The 15615-nt window shown below is 40.7% G+C and overlaps 1 protein-coding gene across 1 annotated transcript in view; it reads right to left on the bottom strand.

Moving 5' to 3' along the window:
* kcnh2b (potassium voltage-gated channel, subfamily H (eag-related), member 2b) overlaps positions 1-15615 on the bottom strand; it is a 269546-nt gene that overhangs the window by 130518 nt on the left and 123413 nt on the right. The gene's annotated exons all lie outside the window — the stretch shown is intronic.

The raw sequence follows: 15615 nt of genomic DNA, 5'->3' as shown, positions 1-15615 counted from the left end.
GTAGAGTTGAACATTAGAACAGAAACATATTACAGAAGAATATTAGAGAAGAATAGAATTCAGTTTGTTTGCTGCAAGGTCACATAAGGGCACCTGAAGAGATACAGACCCTGTAGTCTAGGGTAAAGGTCAGTATTTGAGATCGGCTCCCGATGGTCAGTTATAATTCTTCAGCTCATTGAATATATTTAAAAAAAATACGAATTCATTGTAGTACAATATCTATATGTTTCCTAATTCCTCTGAAGTTAAGCTAGGAGCCCACTGCAGATAAACGTGGCCAGGCCTGCTGCATCTCTGCAATCCTAATCTAAAACAAACATTTGTGTATGGCATTGAAATGAATAAAACATCTATATGGTATATGTTCTAATATAAGACATGCTAAGTGTGTTTATGTGTAATTATCAACAGGTGTATATGAGACAACTAAAACAGGAAGTTGGAGTTACTTCAGCTGGAGTTGGAGTTCTCAACATGTTTCTAAAGGATTCTTAGTTATGTTATTTTCACGTACGTATCTCTAGCTCCAGACTGCATTTGTTTTGGTTTGTTTTTGTGTTTTCTCCTGTGTCGGAGGGGCTGGCCTGGTTGTGTGTTTGTGTTCTGGCCCTTGTCTGCGTCACTATTCAGGAGTGTCAGATAGAATTTAGCTTTGAGTTGTTCAGTGTTTATGAGCTCCAGAAACCATTCGGCGTTTGCTCATCCCACCCAAACACCTTCAACTCAGAGATATCCTTTATTTACTTACTGCAGCTCACTGGGAACATTTAATCGATGATGGAACAAAACTTTAGTTTTTTTTTATTATTATTTTATCTGCTTTTTACTTCTTCTTCTACTTTTTTTTTTAACAGCTGCTTTTCTGAACGGCCAAAACATTCACAATAAACAGAAATGCTCTACAAACTTTGGAATAAAACCTTTTGAAATGAACTTTAACTTTAAGTTGTCAAGCTCCAACAGGTAAAATATAATAATTTAAATATTAAACAATATGCTGCAATTTAAATGTGATGTATATCTTGTCTATGCTTATATTCAAAAGGCATTCACTTTATTTGTTGACGAATAATAAAATCAATTTAAAACAATCCAGATCTGAGCTTGATTTGTGGCATAAATACACAAATACATAAAGGAAATGAGACTCCCACTTTGTTCAAAATCAAAACACCAAACACCACAGCATCACAAAGCATTTCAAATTAGTGTATCATCAATAAAACACAAGAACTCACAAAACAGACACCGTACAAAGTCCCCTCGTCCCGTTACAGCCCCTTACACCGCCTGATAGAAATGAGTTTATAAGTCTACATTAGGTTCTATTACAGATTTGTTCAGGGTCCAAAAGTTGTAGTGACAGAGTGAGCAATGATGTTTACAAGGTAAGACACATCACGGCTATCTCTCTCTTACCTTTAATGCAGAGGAAAGAGAATAAATGGCATCTGCTAGTACACGGTCTCGCAAGACTGACAGAATGACCATCATTCTCATCAATGGACAGAGAGAGAGAGAGAGAGTGAGTGAGAGAAGGAGGGGTGGGCTGACAGGAGATTGGCCCACTATATAATCCCAGCTGTGGCAGAACTAGGAGGAACAAGGCAGGGATTACAGGTCCACTAACACCATCTGGCTCTCTGTGTGTCTGTGTGTGTGTGTGTGTGTGTGTGTATGTTCCATATAAAGTACTGAGCAAACTACATAGAAAACAACATCAGGAAACATAAAAAGCACAGAATAAAATGGATTTGTTTACTATGTAACAAAGTGTGGTTAAATCATTTTTAATAATTTATGGAACAACCCCATTTCCTAAAAAAAATAAAATCATAAGAATATATCCCATGATTTCATTTATTCATTCATTCATTCATTCATTATCTGTACCCCTTATCCAGTTCAGGGTCGTGTTGGTTCCGGAGCCTACCCGGAATCATTGGGGGCACACCCTGGAGGGGGCACCAGTCCTTCACAGGGCAACACATATTCACACCTTCACTCATACACTCACACCTATGGACATTTCTGAGTAGCCAATCTGATCTCTAAAATTACAATAAAATAAACCAGTGTGAAGTTCAACAGCTGCATATTGTATTCAGTGACTGTCCGTGACTTATTTTACAACTTTCATCTTTTTTTTTTCATTTTAAAGGAACCCTAGGTCACATTTTTACCTTAAAATTACAGCTTCAAAATCATTGTTATGTTTCACTGCCCTGTAACAGGGAGAGTAGAGCCTCTGTTATTGCTACTCTAGTCTAAGCACTGCAGAAGCTGCACTATGTAACTAATGGACGAGGGTAGTTATTGTCCCCCATTGCACCCCCTACCCTTTGATTTTAAGAGAGTGCTGTAAAAGGGGATTACACTCTGCAGCTCTAGGGGTAGCCCACGGGCAAAAATACCAAAAGTAATGTTCCTTTAAAAACATTATACATTTCTACACACTGGGGAAACACTTTGTCATTGGTAAGACTGACCTTTAAAGGTTTAGAAAAGTATTTTTTTACATTTATTTCTGAAACTGAAAACAAGTCTTCCAAAAAGAACTAAAGCTGTGATAAGGGCAAAAATCACACTACATTAAAAACACTGTATATATTTTTATACTTATTTGCTTTTTTATTTTTGTTCTGATGCTGTTTTAGTAGAAACTACAACAGGTGGTCTTTCACTCTGACTTTTATGAACCTTAAAAAGGAAACAGATAAAAGAGAATAGTAGATCACACAGAATTTACAGCTCTTTCATTGTTACATATTACTTTGACACTGCATGATGTTGCTGTGTACAGAAGGATTAAATGAAAATGATCTTGTTATCATGATATTAACCTTTGTCTTTTACTCTCAGTGCACCGGGGGATGTTCGACTGTACTAATACCACTTAATACCATGCTTTTCATTAAGCTTCTTAAGAGTGTATGGTTGCTGCTGCAAAACCAACAAAATAAGCCTTTTGTTGAACTCCGTGGTTGTCAAAGTACACCATGCATAGCGCCCCCGGGTGGCAAAAGAGAAGAAACTGTTTCATATTATTATGCATTTTTTATTTTAACCTTCAAACACTAATAACTACTTGTTAGTGGGCTTTCACAGATGCAGGTTATCATCACTTCCAGCAGAAGAATAAATTATTATAATGTAATACTTCACCAAACCAGGCAGTTCACTTTGTCCTGTCTCAAAGAATTGATGCCCCCAGCTTTGGTCAAACACACCTCTTGGGATTGAGGATGTTTACACATTGTCTACTGACATTAGACCGGATGTTAGACCTTACATACATAGTATGATAGCGTTCTTTACCTTACAAAGGCTTTGTTCACACTGCAGGGCAAATCAGATTTATTCTTAAATCAGATATTTACACAGAGTGTCAACAGTGCAACTGTCTTTATCCACATCTGCTCACGTAGCCACATTAGCTGTCATAGCCCCCCATCCTTATACGACTTGGAAATGGAAAAAGTCTGACAGCTCAGCACACTTGAAGGAGAACTCTAAATGCCAGTGCTATTACGTAAGTCAACAGAAGCCTGTGTTGTCTAGAACTGCGCTGAAATGGAAGAACTATCCTTCAAGCCCTGACAGAGTGAGGCCAATTACGCGCTCTTCTGGACTCCGCAGCTGTCACGGATGACTGGTGGGGCTTTGATTCTTTGGTTTTATCAGGAGTGGTGCTTGGTCCAAAGCTGAACCACAGTTTGACAGACATCCAGCCTCGTGTTTGTGTTTTCTCCGTATGAGTTTATTCAAATACTTTTCAACATTTAATGGGCTTAGCCTCTTTAGAAGGAGGGGTTTTGAAAGAATTTACAATATTTGTACCTCGATCGCCAGACTTCATCTGTATTGTTCTATTCAAACACAAACACAACAGATGCTCAACCTAACAATAAATAGGTGGAATATTCCTCAGACCACAGTGGCGTTCTAAGACTGGAGCTGCTACTGCTCACTACAATAAAAAAAAAAAACTAAATATTATGCACAAATAGCAATTTTTGTGTCCTGATAAAATCCATAATCCTGATAGAATCCCACAACCATTCACACGCACGCACACACAGATACACAAATATATACACAACACAAACACATATACACAGCAGTGGATTAAAATCAATGTGGAGGGATTTGACTTCAATTCATCATGCTTCCTGTTTGTCCCCCACTTCACTTAAAAAGACTGATCCACACTAAGATGAGTGCAGCTTTCTCAATCCCTGGAACACTCGTACACGTCCCTGTGTATGTGCAGCGTTGTCCGTGTGTGTGGCCTGCTTTTTCCTGCTGCTCTGCATCACTGCATAAGCTGGAAAGCACAGAGCCCCCTGACCTCACTCTACTAATCTCTAATGTTCACAGACAATATCTTAGCAAAGTAATCTAAATGTTCATCATGATGGAGCTCAGTTCACAGTAAAGGGTCAGCAGAAACAACCTCCCTTTCCAAAGTCTGAAAAACAATATATTTTTTTTAATACAGCCCATGATCACTCTGTGTGCAGGGAAAGCTCTTCTGAGATACATTTCCTAAATGTTGGGAAAAGTTTTATTTTGGAAATTCAAAACAAATTACAAAAATATTTATTCATTCATTCATTCATTCATTCATTCATTATCTGTAATCACTTATCCAGAGCCTACCTGGAATCATTGGTCGCAATTTGGGAATACACCCTGGAGGGGGCGCCAGTCCTTCACAGGGCAACACACAAAGTCAGTCACACACTTACACCTATGAATACTTTTGAGTCACCAATCCACCTACCAACATGTGTTTTTGGACTGTGGGAGGAAACCGGAGCACCCGGAGGAAACCCACGCAGACACAGGGAGAACACACCAACTCCTCACAAACACTTAGAGTTAACCACCTCAGCTTATGCGTCCACTCTGTTGTCTCTGCATTGCTTCAGTAGTGCAGGGGGGCGCCAGTCCTTCGCAGGGTGATACACACTCACACATTCACTCACACACCGCTATGAACACTTTTGGGTCGCCAATCCACCTACCAATATGTGTTTTTGGATCGTGGGAGGAAACTAGAGCACCTGGAGGAAACCCACACGGACACTGGGAGAACACACCAAACTCCTCACAAACAGTCACCTGGAGCGGAACTCGAACCTACAACCTCCAGGTCCCTGGAGCTGTGTGACTGCGACACTACCAGCTGCACCACAGTGCCACCCCATTTACAAAAATATAACTTTATTTATTTATTAAGTTTAATTTTTAATAGACTGTGTTCAATACTGGATCACTGAATTTCTACAGTTTAACTGAATATCTAATGGAAACGCTCGTTAACTAATGTTCTTTGTTCTGGCGCGGTCTTTCATGAGTATCAGGTTCAGCAGTAGAAATAAATTAATTAGGAGCAAGAGACACAACCAGACCAGTGGCCACAGTATTACCATAATCACAAAAAACTCACAGAATTGCACACACTACATTCTCGTGCCATTTCCACAGACGTATAAGATCAAGCACCTAGCCATTCAGTCTGACTTTAAAAAAGTGTAAAGCACATTGCTAGTGTCTCTTTCATTCATCAAAACGTCTGACCTCACAAACCCTCTTCTGGATGAATGGACAAAAAACATCCCACAGACACTTTTTATAAAGAGGGTCCAACTCCATATTAATGTCTATGGATTTGGAATGGGGCGGCACGGTGGCGCAGCAGGTAGGTTTCGCAGTCACACAGCTCCAGGGACCTGGAGGTTGTGGGTTCGATTCCTGCTCCGGGTGACTGTCTGTGAGGAGTTAGTGTGTTCTCCCTGTGTCTGTGTGGGTTTCCTCCAGGTGCCCCGGTTTCCTCCCACAGTCTAAAAACTCACGTTGGTAGGCGACTCAAAAGTGTCCGTAGGTGTGAGTGTGTGAGTGAATGTGTGAGTGTGTGTTGCCCTGTGAAGGACTGGCGCCCCCTCCAGGGTGTATTCCTGCCTTGCACCCAATGATTCCAGGTAGGCTCTGGACCCACCACGACCCTGAACTGGATAAGCGGTTACAGATAATGAATGAATGAGAATTTGGAATGGAATCCCATAAATGCTCCTGTAGGTGTTATGTGTATGTTCAAGATTTTGTCCATATATTGTATATATATTGTGCAATTTTTTGATGTATCCAACTGATTGCACTTTTTCTGAATGGAGAAATGGGAGTTCGGACCAAATGCATTAACTTACTTACTATTAGATTATTCTTTAAACTAGAACATCAGCAACTACATAAAGAGCTCAGGACCTGCCATTAATCTCCACATGTGAATCTCCATGTATGTGTGTGTGTGTGTGTGTGAGTGTGTGTATGTGTTTGTCTGTTGGGGGTGGTGGGTGGTTTATGGGCAAATAATCTCAGGAACAGTCTTATTAAAGCTTAGTGAGGATGACAGTGGATTTAAAAGGATATAAACATGAATGTCCCAGGTAAAGCACCGTTCATAAAGAAATACCTGCCTCACCTTGATACCTTTATCCAGAGATAGGGCATTAAGATCAGGGCATTCGTAATCCAAAAGAGAAAATAAATTAATGGAGCAGAACTCATTCACATGATTATTTTGCCAGTTGTTCACATTTCACTGATACAGAGCAAATCTCCTGTTTTTAAAGGCAATGTTCACGATTTTAATTTAAAATTCTTCAAACAAACAAACAATTTGAAGATGAGTTTCCTCACCATTTGCTGCTCTCCAGTCTGTATCCATGCTCTAAACCTGTCTAATGTGTTTATGAAGCCCCTGTGTGTGTAAAAGGGTCTCGGTGCAGTACACTGTGCTTTCACTCTCTGGAGAATCTGGAGGTTTTAATACAAAGATTAGCCCTCCAAACACTGAAGAGCATAAACTTAGATGAGGATATTGCTCTATTCCTGCTCCATAGGTGTGTAATATTGACTTATTTTTGCTGTCGATGGAACTCACTCAGTTCAGAGGAGCACTAACTGCATGAAAGTGAACACAGACTGGAAATGTTACAAACCTAAACAACAATTACAAATGGGTTTCTGTGGTAATTCAAACAGTGAAAAAAACTTCATCCATCTACAAGCAACTCACCATTTCACTTTAACAGATGTGGAGCTTCTGAAGGTAAACAAACAAGAGAACAGCATTTCCCTACATTTAATAGACCTTTAATGATAGAAAACTGGACCAGACTTATACCATGAAGAGTATATTTATTAAGGGAATCAAATGTGAAACATGTGTGTTCAGAATTTGGGTTCCACTCAAAAATTTGCCTTGTGTGTGTGTGTGTGTGTGTGTGTGTGTGTGTGGCAAGTCCAGAGGGTTCATTTCTACTGACAATGATTTTCAGTGGAGATTATACAACATGTGAACTCAACAGTTGTACACAAATAAATAAATGATGACCATAGCACACTAACATTTTACATCAGGACAGGGAGGGTTGGTTACACTGTGGAATACTAACTCTCAGCAGTGAGGGAAGGTGCTGCCCTCTAGTGGGAGGTTGGAGACAGAACTGCAGTTTAAGTTCAGTGAGCACTGACAGATCTTCACAAGCAGAAAAGCAGGAGTTTTAGATATTTTTTTTTTTTTCAGAAAGTTTAGGTTTAGTTGGACAACACCAACAAAACCACCGCAGCTCTATGTTCTTTGTGAGTTTAAACAACACCTATAACTCACTCACTGCCTCCCAGTCAAAAGCTGCTCTTTCACGCATGACACGAACATTTCCTCAACCACAAAATCCTTGTCATGTCCTGAACCCTGATGTCGCCACAATGAAAAATTCCCAAAGCGCATAACAAGACCTTTTTATTGCTGACATCCATCACAGTAATGTCCTCTCTATCACGCCACTGGCTTATGAGCTCTCTCTGACATCTTTGGATAACATTTCTGCTACGTTGACATTTTCCAAGGTAACAAGGATCACTCATCACTGTAAACACCTGCTCTGGACGTGATGGATCACCCAGCAGCAACGACGCTAATGTTTACGCTGCTACAGCGGAGGAGTGGACGAGGACACAACACTCAAGGTCTGCGGACTGGAGAGTGAGGTTTCGGAGAGGTGTATGTGTGTTTTTCTTCAGATGTAGTCCTCGCAGTCAGACAGTGTCAGTCAAAGTTTGGGACCGCCCACTTTTTAAATTTAAGGTGAAATGATTCAACACATTTAAGATTAATAAGGAAAACATTTGATATGATCTGCCACTACACTTTCATAATCAAATCTTTAAAATAACATGTTAAGACAGTGTGTAGTCTAGAGTGCAGCCCACAACAATGACCTCAACGTGTGAACACTTCTTCAGAGGTTTTCCAACTAAGGTTTGATTTAAATTAAAAGTACTTACAGCATTATCACATAAGGGATTTAATTTTAATGCAGCGTAAAGTTTTTAATGCAACAGCTGTTTACTATACTTTGTGTAAGCTTTTTGTTTATCGTAGTGTTTTTAGATGCAAAGCAAATCATGGAAATGGACTGTAACTCACTCTTTCACTCTTTTTTTTCCCCAAAAGAAGTCATGTTAAGAAATTGGTTCAAGTGCTGGAACTATTCAACGTTTCACATTATTGAAAAGACCTGGAGGTTGTGGGTTCAATTCCCGCTCCGGGTGACTGTCTGTGAGGAGTGTGGTGTGTTCTCCCTGTGTCCGCGTGGGTTTCCTCCGGGTGACTGTCTGTGAGGAGTGTGGTGTGTTCTCCCTGTGTCTGCGTGGGTTTCCTCCGGGTGACTGTCTGTGAGGAGTGTGGTGTGTTCTCCCTGTGTCTGCGTGGGTTTCCTCCGGGTGACTGTCTGTGAGGAGTGTGGTGTGTTCTCCCTGTGTCTGCGTGGGTTTCCTCTGGGCGACTGTCTGTAAGGAGTGTGGTGTGTTCTCCCTGTGTCCGCGTGGGTTTCCTCCGGGTGCTCCGGTTTCCTCCCACAGTCCAAAAACACACGTTGGTAGGTTGATTGGCGACTCAAAAGTGTCCATAGGTGTGAGTGTGTGAGTGAATGTGTGTGTGTGTGTGTGTGTTGCCCTGTGAAGGACTGGCGCCCCCTCCAGGGTGTATTCCCGCCTTGCGCCCAATGATTCCAGGTAGGCTCTGGACACACCGTGACCCTGAACTGGATAAGGGTTACAGATAATGAAAAAATGAATGCATGACATTATTGGACAGTTTTTTTTTTTCGGAACCACATATCCTTTTCTTCAAAGTTCAAAGGTCTGTCAGTGTCTTTGCTGCAGAGAGTATCAGGATAGTTTTGGGCACAAAGAGCATCTAACCTTTTCACTGGCACTCTGCAGCTAATAAAGATATTATACATTTATCATAAACATAACAGTTATGGGCTAAATCGTGTACAAATGCCATATGTGAAGAATCGGTCAGTGTAATGGACAGTGGGTCGTCCTCTCGGTCAAACTCAAAGATCAGATCAGAAGTTATTATCCACCGTGGACAATATGCAACTGAAGAATATTTCTGTCACATGTCTGTTACTGTAGCACTGTTAGCAGTTATCACGTGTGGTGATGTTTTCACAGTTTGGGAAATACACAATGTACTTATATATAAATGTCTAATTTTCCCTTGGAATCCATAAATAATAATGTAACGTTAACTCTGACATTTACCTAATGATTTAGCTTCTTCTGTAAAGACATTTTTTGAGATACAAGGTGTGGACAGCGACTAAATACAGACACTGGAAACTGCTGTGAATGTTATGTTGCAGCATTACTCCAAGTTCAGGAAAGAAGCATGAACATTTTTATTCTTCCCCACCAGGGGGCAGAACTGTGCTGTGATCGATCTGACTCTCTCTGTACAGTGAGGCCATTAGTCCAAGAGGAAGAGGTGGACACATCCATTCATTACCAGACTGTACACTGGGAGAGGGCATTCCTCATGATTTCTACAGACAGTAATTAGAGCTATTAGTGCTGGGGTGGAGGGGGGTGGGCGGGGGTGTTAGCTCTAAAGGGCAGTTGCGTAGGGAAGCAGATAAGCAAAATCTACATTAGCCTGTTAGTATACAGCGTTACTCAACATTTTATATATATATATATATATATGATATAATATATATAGATAGACACACACACACACACACACCACCACAGCCCTGTCACCTGCATCACTTACTGAGATGCTGATTGACTCCCAGCAGCAGTGCTTGTAGTTGGCTCTTGGCAGTGTTAATGGATTTAGTTCAGGTCTGTTTGGCAAAGTAAAATTTAAAATCCTCTCCAGGATTTGCTTCCAACTTCCTGGATTCTCTACTCATCTCAGTCCACCCTCAGAGGCGTCAGTTCAGCTGAATCAAAATTCAGCAAAGGATTTTCACTGCCTGTCTGGTCCAGAATTTGCTGTTTCTGAACAAAACTGCAAAATGAATGTTTAAAATTAGTTAAATTTGCAGTTAAAATGATTGCTCTCTCTCTCTCTCTCTCTCTCTCTCTCTCTCTCTCTACGCCGAGGCATCTGCAGATTTATTTTAGACCACAGAGAATTCCAAATGTTGAAAAACCCAAACTGAGATGAGGATGTTGCTCTATTCCTGCTCCGTAGGTGGGTCTTATTTTTGTTGTTTCAGTTCACTTAAGGTGGAAATGTCTAGATATTCGGGAGACAGCTAAAAAACTAAATTCGAATTACAATTGAGTTTCTGTGGTAATTCAAACGAATTAAATAAACTCTTACAGACAAGTTACACTTCATCCACGTACGGCCAACATTCGTTTTCCTCCTCAAACACACCGTTCCACCTTAAGAGACGCAGAGCTTCTAAATGTAAACAACCAGAAAGAACTGTCTTTCCACACAATGATAGACGTTCCCTTTAAACCTTTAGTTTTGGAGATGTTTGAGGGCCACCGGAAAAATCATGATTCTTTCCTCACACTAAAAACCTCAGGGGAGGGAGGGAATATTCGTTTACCATTGTTGATGTTGGTTGTACGTGTCTTAGTGTAAAAGTAGTGCAGTAGCTGTGTTGTTTCATGTGCAGGGACGGTGGTTTGGTGATTAAAGGAATCTTCCATCCCTGTCTGGCTGGAGGGCACCCCCAGTGTTTTGTGTGGTTTATTCGCACACTGAGGAGGGCATTCCTTAGACTGTCTCTCTATATATCAATCTGCTAATACACCTTGACTATCTATCAGGCAAAATATTATCTGCAGTGTCCAGCAGTGTGTGTCTGCGGTGTGTAATGTGGTGTATGTCACACGCAGGTGAAGCAGAGGCTGTTCCAGCGGTCAGCAATTTTGATTTAAGATTATGATCTGCCGCTCCCTCTCTCCTCCACACACACACACACACACACATACATACATATGCTTGCACACACATTCCTCTGTGTACATTGTGTTTACATGGATGTGCTGTAATGTACTCGCCTTCCTCTCATTCTTCCGCAAAAGAAAAACTTTACACGGCACGAGAAGATATAAATATTCAGAGAGTTCCACAATTTAAACATCATCCGTGTTGGAGTTAAAGAACTGGAATAAGTTTGAATAAACTGATGTTTCCAGCTGGATTTATGTCGAGTTGGAATATTACTCATAAATCTGTTGCAAAATCTGGAAAGCTGTGTAACACATGACGCAACTCCCTCCCTCCGTCTCTTTCTCTCATTTAGTTTGTTGCAGGAAGTGAACAATCTTCACGCTGTGTGCCCTGTCCTATTGCTCATGGCCTCCAGATTGGGCTTAAGTGAGTGGCCTGCATCCTGGCCTGCGCATAATTGTGGTCAATTACCCGGAATGTGTCTGCTCTGTGGGTCTGCTGCTGCCAAACCAGCTCATGATGGAGGCTCTGGAGTCTTCATCTGGCCAAAAACAGGCCACAGCAACACAGCAAAGTCCCAGAATGCCTTTGTGTTTCTGAGCCAGCACAGTGGAAATTGCCCTTTCGAATCCAACCTTCAGCCAAAACAAGGTGCTCCTCCGTAGGGCAATTACTGGCTCCAAATTCTAAAAGTTAGCAGACACTTTCTTGAATAACAATGGAAATGTGTTCCCTCTGTGGTGCAGTACTAGTTTAGATAGGTTTTACATCAGACACTGGAACACTGTTGTGAGGATTTGACTGAATTTTGCTACAGAAGTGGATGATTCCAACCGATCCCTGTGGTTTTAAATGGAACACCATTAGCCCATATAATGAAGCTTCTATATGCAGTATGAGGGCTTTAAACTCATCTAGCTGACACATGGGATTGACCATGGTGACTATAGGACCCTGTGTGGCTGCTCTAGGTTTATTCTGTTGACAGTGCATTTCTATGGAGACAGCATAAGCCATATGTTCAATGAAAAACATGCATCTCCAAAAATAGTAACCTAACAAGAAAATAAAGGCTTAATAGAGGTCAATGTAAGTAATTCTGGAGTAGTTTTATTACTCAAATAAAATGTGGACAGATGCTGTATTCAAAAGATATTGAAAAACAGTTAACTAAAAATGAGCAAAAATTAACATGGTTTTTATTGGACAATGCAGAAATATATAATGGAAAGGTTGAGGGATGTAGTATTTACAGATATTGTTAAATTACTAATATTTATATCTATTTTGATGGTTGTATTGATTCCCAAGCTAATAAATCCAGTTAAATAGCCCTGAATTCCCATGTACTCCGTCCTGTGTGTGCTGCATGGCGCTCCTGAAGGTGTCATGTGTATTTCTCAGCTTGGCGGTGAAGGGATTATGCAACATTTCAGAGACCTGTGTTTTGTTTACAACATTCAGCTTTCCTCGATAAGCAAATGCAGCTCTGAGCCAGGCAGGAGTGGGGTTTGCATAGAACCAGAGATTGAAATATAGATGCAAATGCTGCATGAAGACTGGGCAGAGTGGGCCGGGCTGGACTGAGTGGTGGGGTTATACAGCAGCAGGGAACAGCAATTAAAACATACTCTGCAGATACATGTGGCACAATTTTGACAGCTGCCAAGAAAAAAACACTCCCACATATTCACACACACACACAAACAAACACACACACACACACACTAAGGAGAAATTAAAGAAACCTGCATATTAATGAAGACTGTTTCTAATTCAAACTGAAACAAGATCACAGTGTCGCTGATGTAAAACATTAAATAGTGTAGTATTTTGTTAAATGTGAGTGAGTGTGAGAGTGAGTGTGTGACTGAGTTACAAGCCAGTTCCATGCGGAGCATCATGTCTTAAAATGTGCTTACTTCTTGTTCTTTTCAGCTACAATTGAGCCTGGGGTATTGCAAAGTAATTTAAATAACATAAGCATTTCCGAATTTCAGCAGATTTTGGCATTAGAGATAAATGTATTGTTCACGTCGACTTGAAGTGACCTTTTTACACACACATATGCACTTTGGTGTGCAATAAAAGAAGCTGTCTTGTGACTTTCTTTGTAATTCTAATGTCGGCAAAAATGCATTTCATCAGTTCCAGAGATTATCTTTCCTCAGAGCTCTGACAACATCTAAAATGGACGGTTCACGGACTACAGGTTAAAGACCAGCAATCTGTTTCCAGCTGTCTGACTCTCTGCCTGTCTGTTTGTCCATCTCTAGGTCTCTGCTAAGCCACCTCTCTTGTGGTTGCACACTTTGAAAACTGCCTACGTTCAGACAGGCAGTCGATTTTTTCCCACACAGTAAAACCATCCGTGCTTAATTAACTCTGAGAGCCCCTTTAAATCCAGTGTATATTGTGCAGTTAATGGAGAATTGGAGGAATTGTATAAGAAATAAATGCTCACACTGCTCTTTTAACAATGCCTAGAAACCCGCTTTAGAGTTTATGTAATGGCACAAATCAACAGGGGCACTGGAAGTTTCCCGAACTTTTAATTAATTCTTAGCAAGTGCAGTTAAATAAAATTAAATGTTGAATTACAACTGAGCATTTGACCATCTGACGTCTGACAGTGGCTTATACCAGGCTGGCAGAAATGCCACTGAAGGAGAAGCATACGTAGGTGCTTTCTTTTCAGAGCTGACTCTGAGACAGCAGTGCTGAGGTGTTAAAGTTTTAGTGGATGTGTTGTGTAATGTTGAGATAAACTTGTCTCTGGGTGCTGCAGAGGCTATTGAGTGGAGCAACAAAGGTCTGAGAAGAGGATTAGCACACGATGACATTAAGAGACTACAAAAGAGAGACTGATGCAATACAAAAGCAACGTTAAATTCTAGCACTCATGGCCTTGGGGTGATAAAGGTGAGAATTCTGTGTTGCTCTCATACTTAACCCACTTCATTAGCTAATTACTGTCACCATCCCTCCTCCATGACACCACTCCTCTATGGCTCTACTCTATACTATTGGGCTACTATTGGATATGGAGATATCCAATTCTGTTATATTTAGTTCAATGTTTTTTTGTATATTTAGATTTAGTTCAAATTCTAAGTAGGATGTACACCCCCAGACGTCTTGTTGTAAATCTGACATAATTGCAGTTTGAACCCACGCTCTGTCCTGACCCATTTTTGGCTTTACCTCATCTCCATCCTAGACTGGCTCCCTGTTAATCATGAAAATTAATGCCACCATGTCTCCACTATTTAAAACCACTCTGTGCCAAGTCTCTCAGCCTAGGCTCTTCTTCTGGTGCAGTCCTGTCTCTTGCCATGTGTTTGGACTTGTGATATCGTGTCTTCTGTGTTGTCTGCCTGTGTTTTGAGTCCATGAGTGTTTGCAAGATGAAGTTTTGTTAAGTAGTTTTGACTTTTGTACCAGGATCCTGTTTGGTCTCTTATGTCATTAGATTGACCCAGTGGAGAGAATGACACGAAGAACATTTGACGACTGAATTATGATGTAATTATATACCGCTTTCTTACTTCCTCCAGTACCTTTATGTTGCAGGTGTCATGGTGTTATATCTGTGAATTGGTTGCAAGAGAAAGAGAAATGCAGATATGTCGCAGCTTTTTCCAACTCTAAAAAGAAAGGTTTTCTTGGATGTGCAGCTGTTGTCATGCTGTTATACTCATTAAAGATCCAGGTCTGTATTTCTATTAAACCGAAATGAGACAGTAATGAAACTGACTGGAGAGAAAAGCTGTATATAAATCTAACCGAACCTCTTGGGGTATGATAATTTGAGCTGGATTTGGAATCCCTTTCATTGTAACAATCCATTGTGTTAGCCCCTGGTGTACATCACTATTCTCATCATTCTTACCTTCCTCAGTGTAGCAGAGTTCTGCAGCTATCACAAAATGAGAGAAATCTCCGGTCTATTGTACACTATGAAAATACCCTTCTGTGTCAGCATTATATCACACCTTACTCTCCATGTGTCTGTCCATGAGGGTCCTTAAATCATTCCATCTAAAGCTACAAACGATGGGCTCAGATAATTTGGCCAAAAGTTTGTAGACGTTTTTTCTAATGAATGAACTATAGGCTGCTGAAAAGCCCTGCCAGTGCAGTGGGATTCTCTGGATCATTTGTATAGATTGCCGTCATGATGTCCACTGCTAAGCGTCAATTAAAAGGTATGAACCCCCTCTGCATTTAGCTGTACAGCAGTGAAATGTGTTCTCTGGAGCAAGGGAAGACCATCCGATATCTTGCCAATCCACCTATCAACATGTGATTTTGGACTGTAGGAGGAAATC

This window comes from Hoplias malabaricus, chromosome 10 (assembly GCF_029633855.1).
Source record: "Hoplias malabaricus isolate fHopMal1 chromosome 10, fHopMal1.hap1, whole genome shotgun sequence".
NCBI classification, from domain to species: domain Eukaryota; kingdom Metazoa; phylum Chordata; class Actinopteri; order Characiformes; family Erythrinidae; genus Hoplias; species Hoplias malabaricus.
This window is presented reverse-complemented; position numbering and strand designations above follow the sequence as displayed.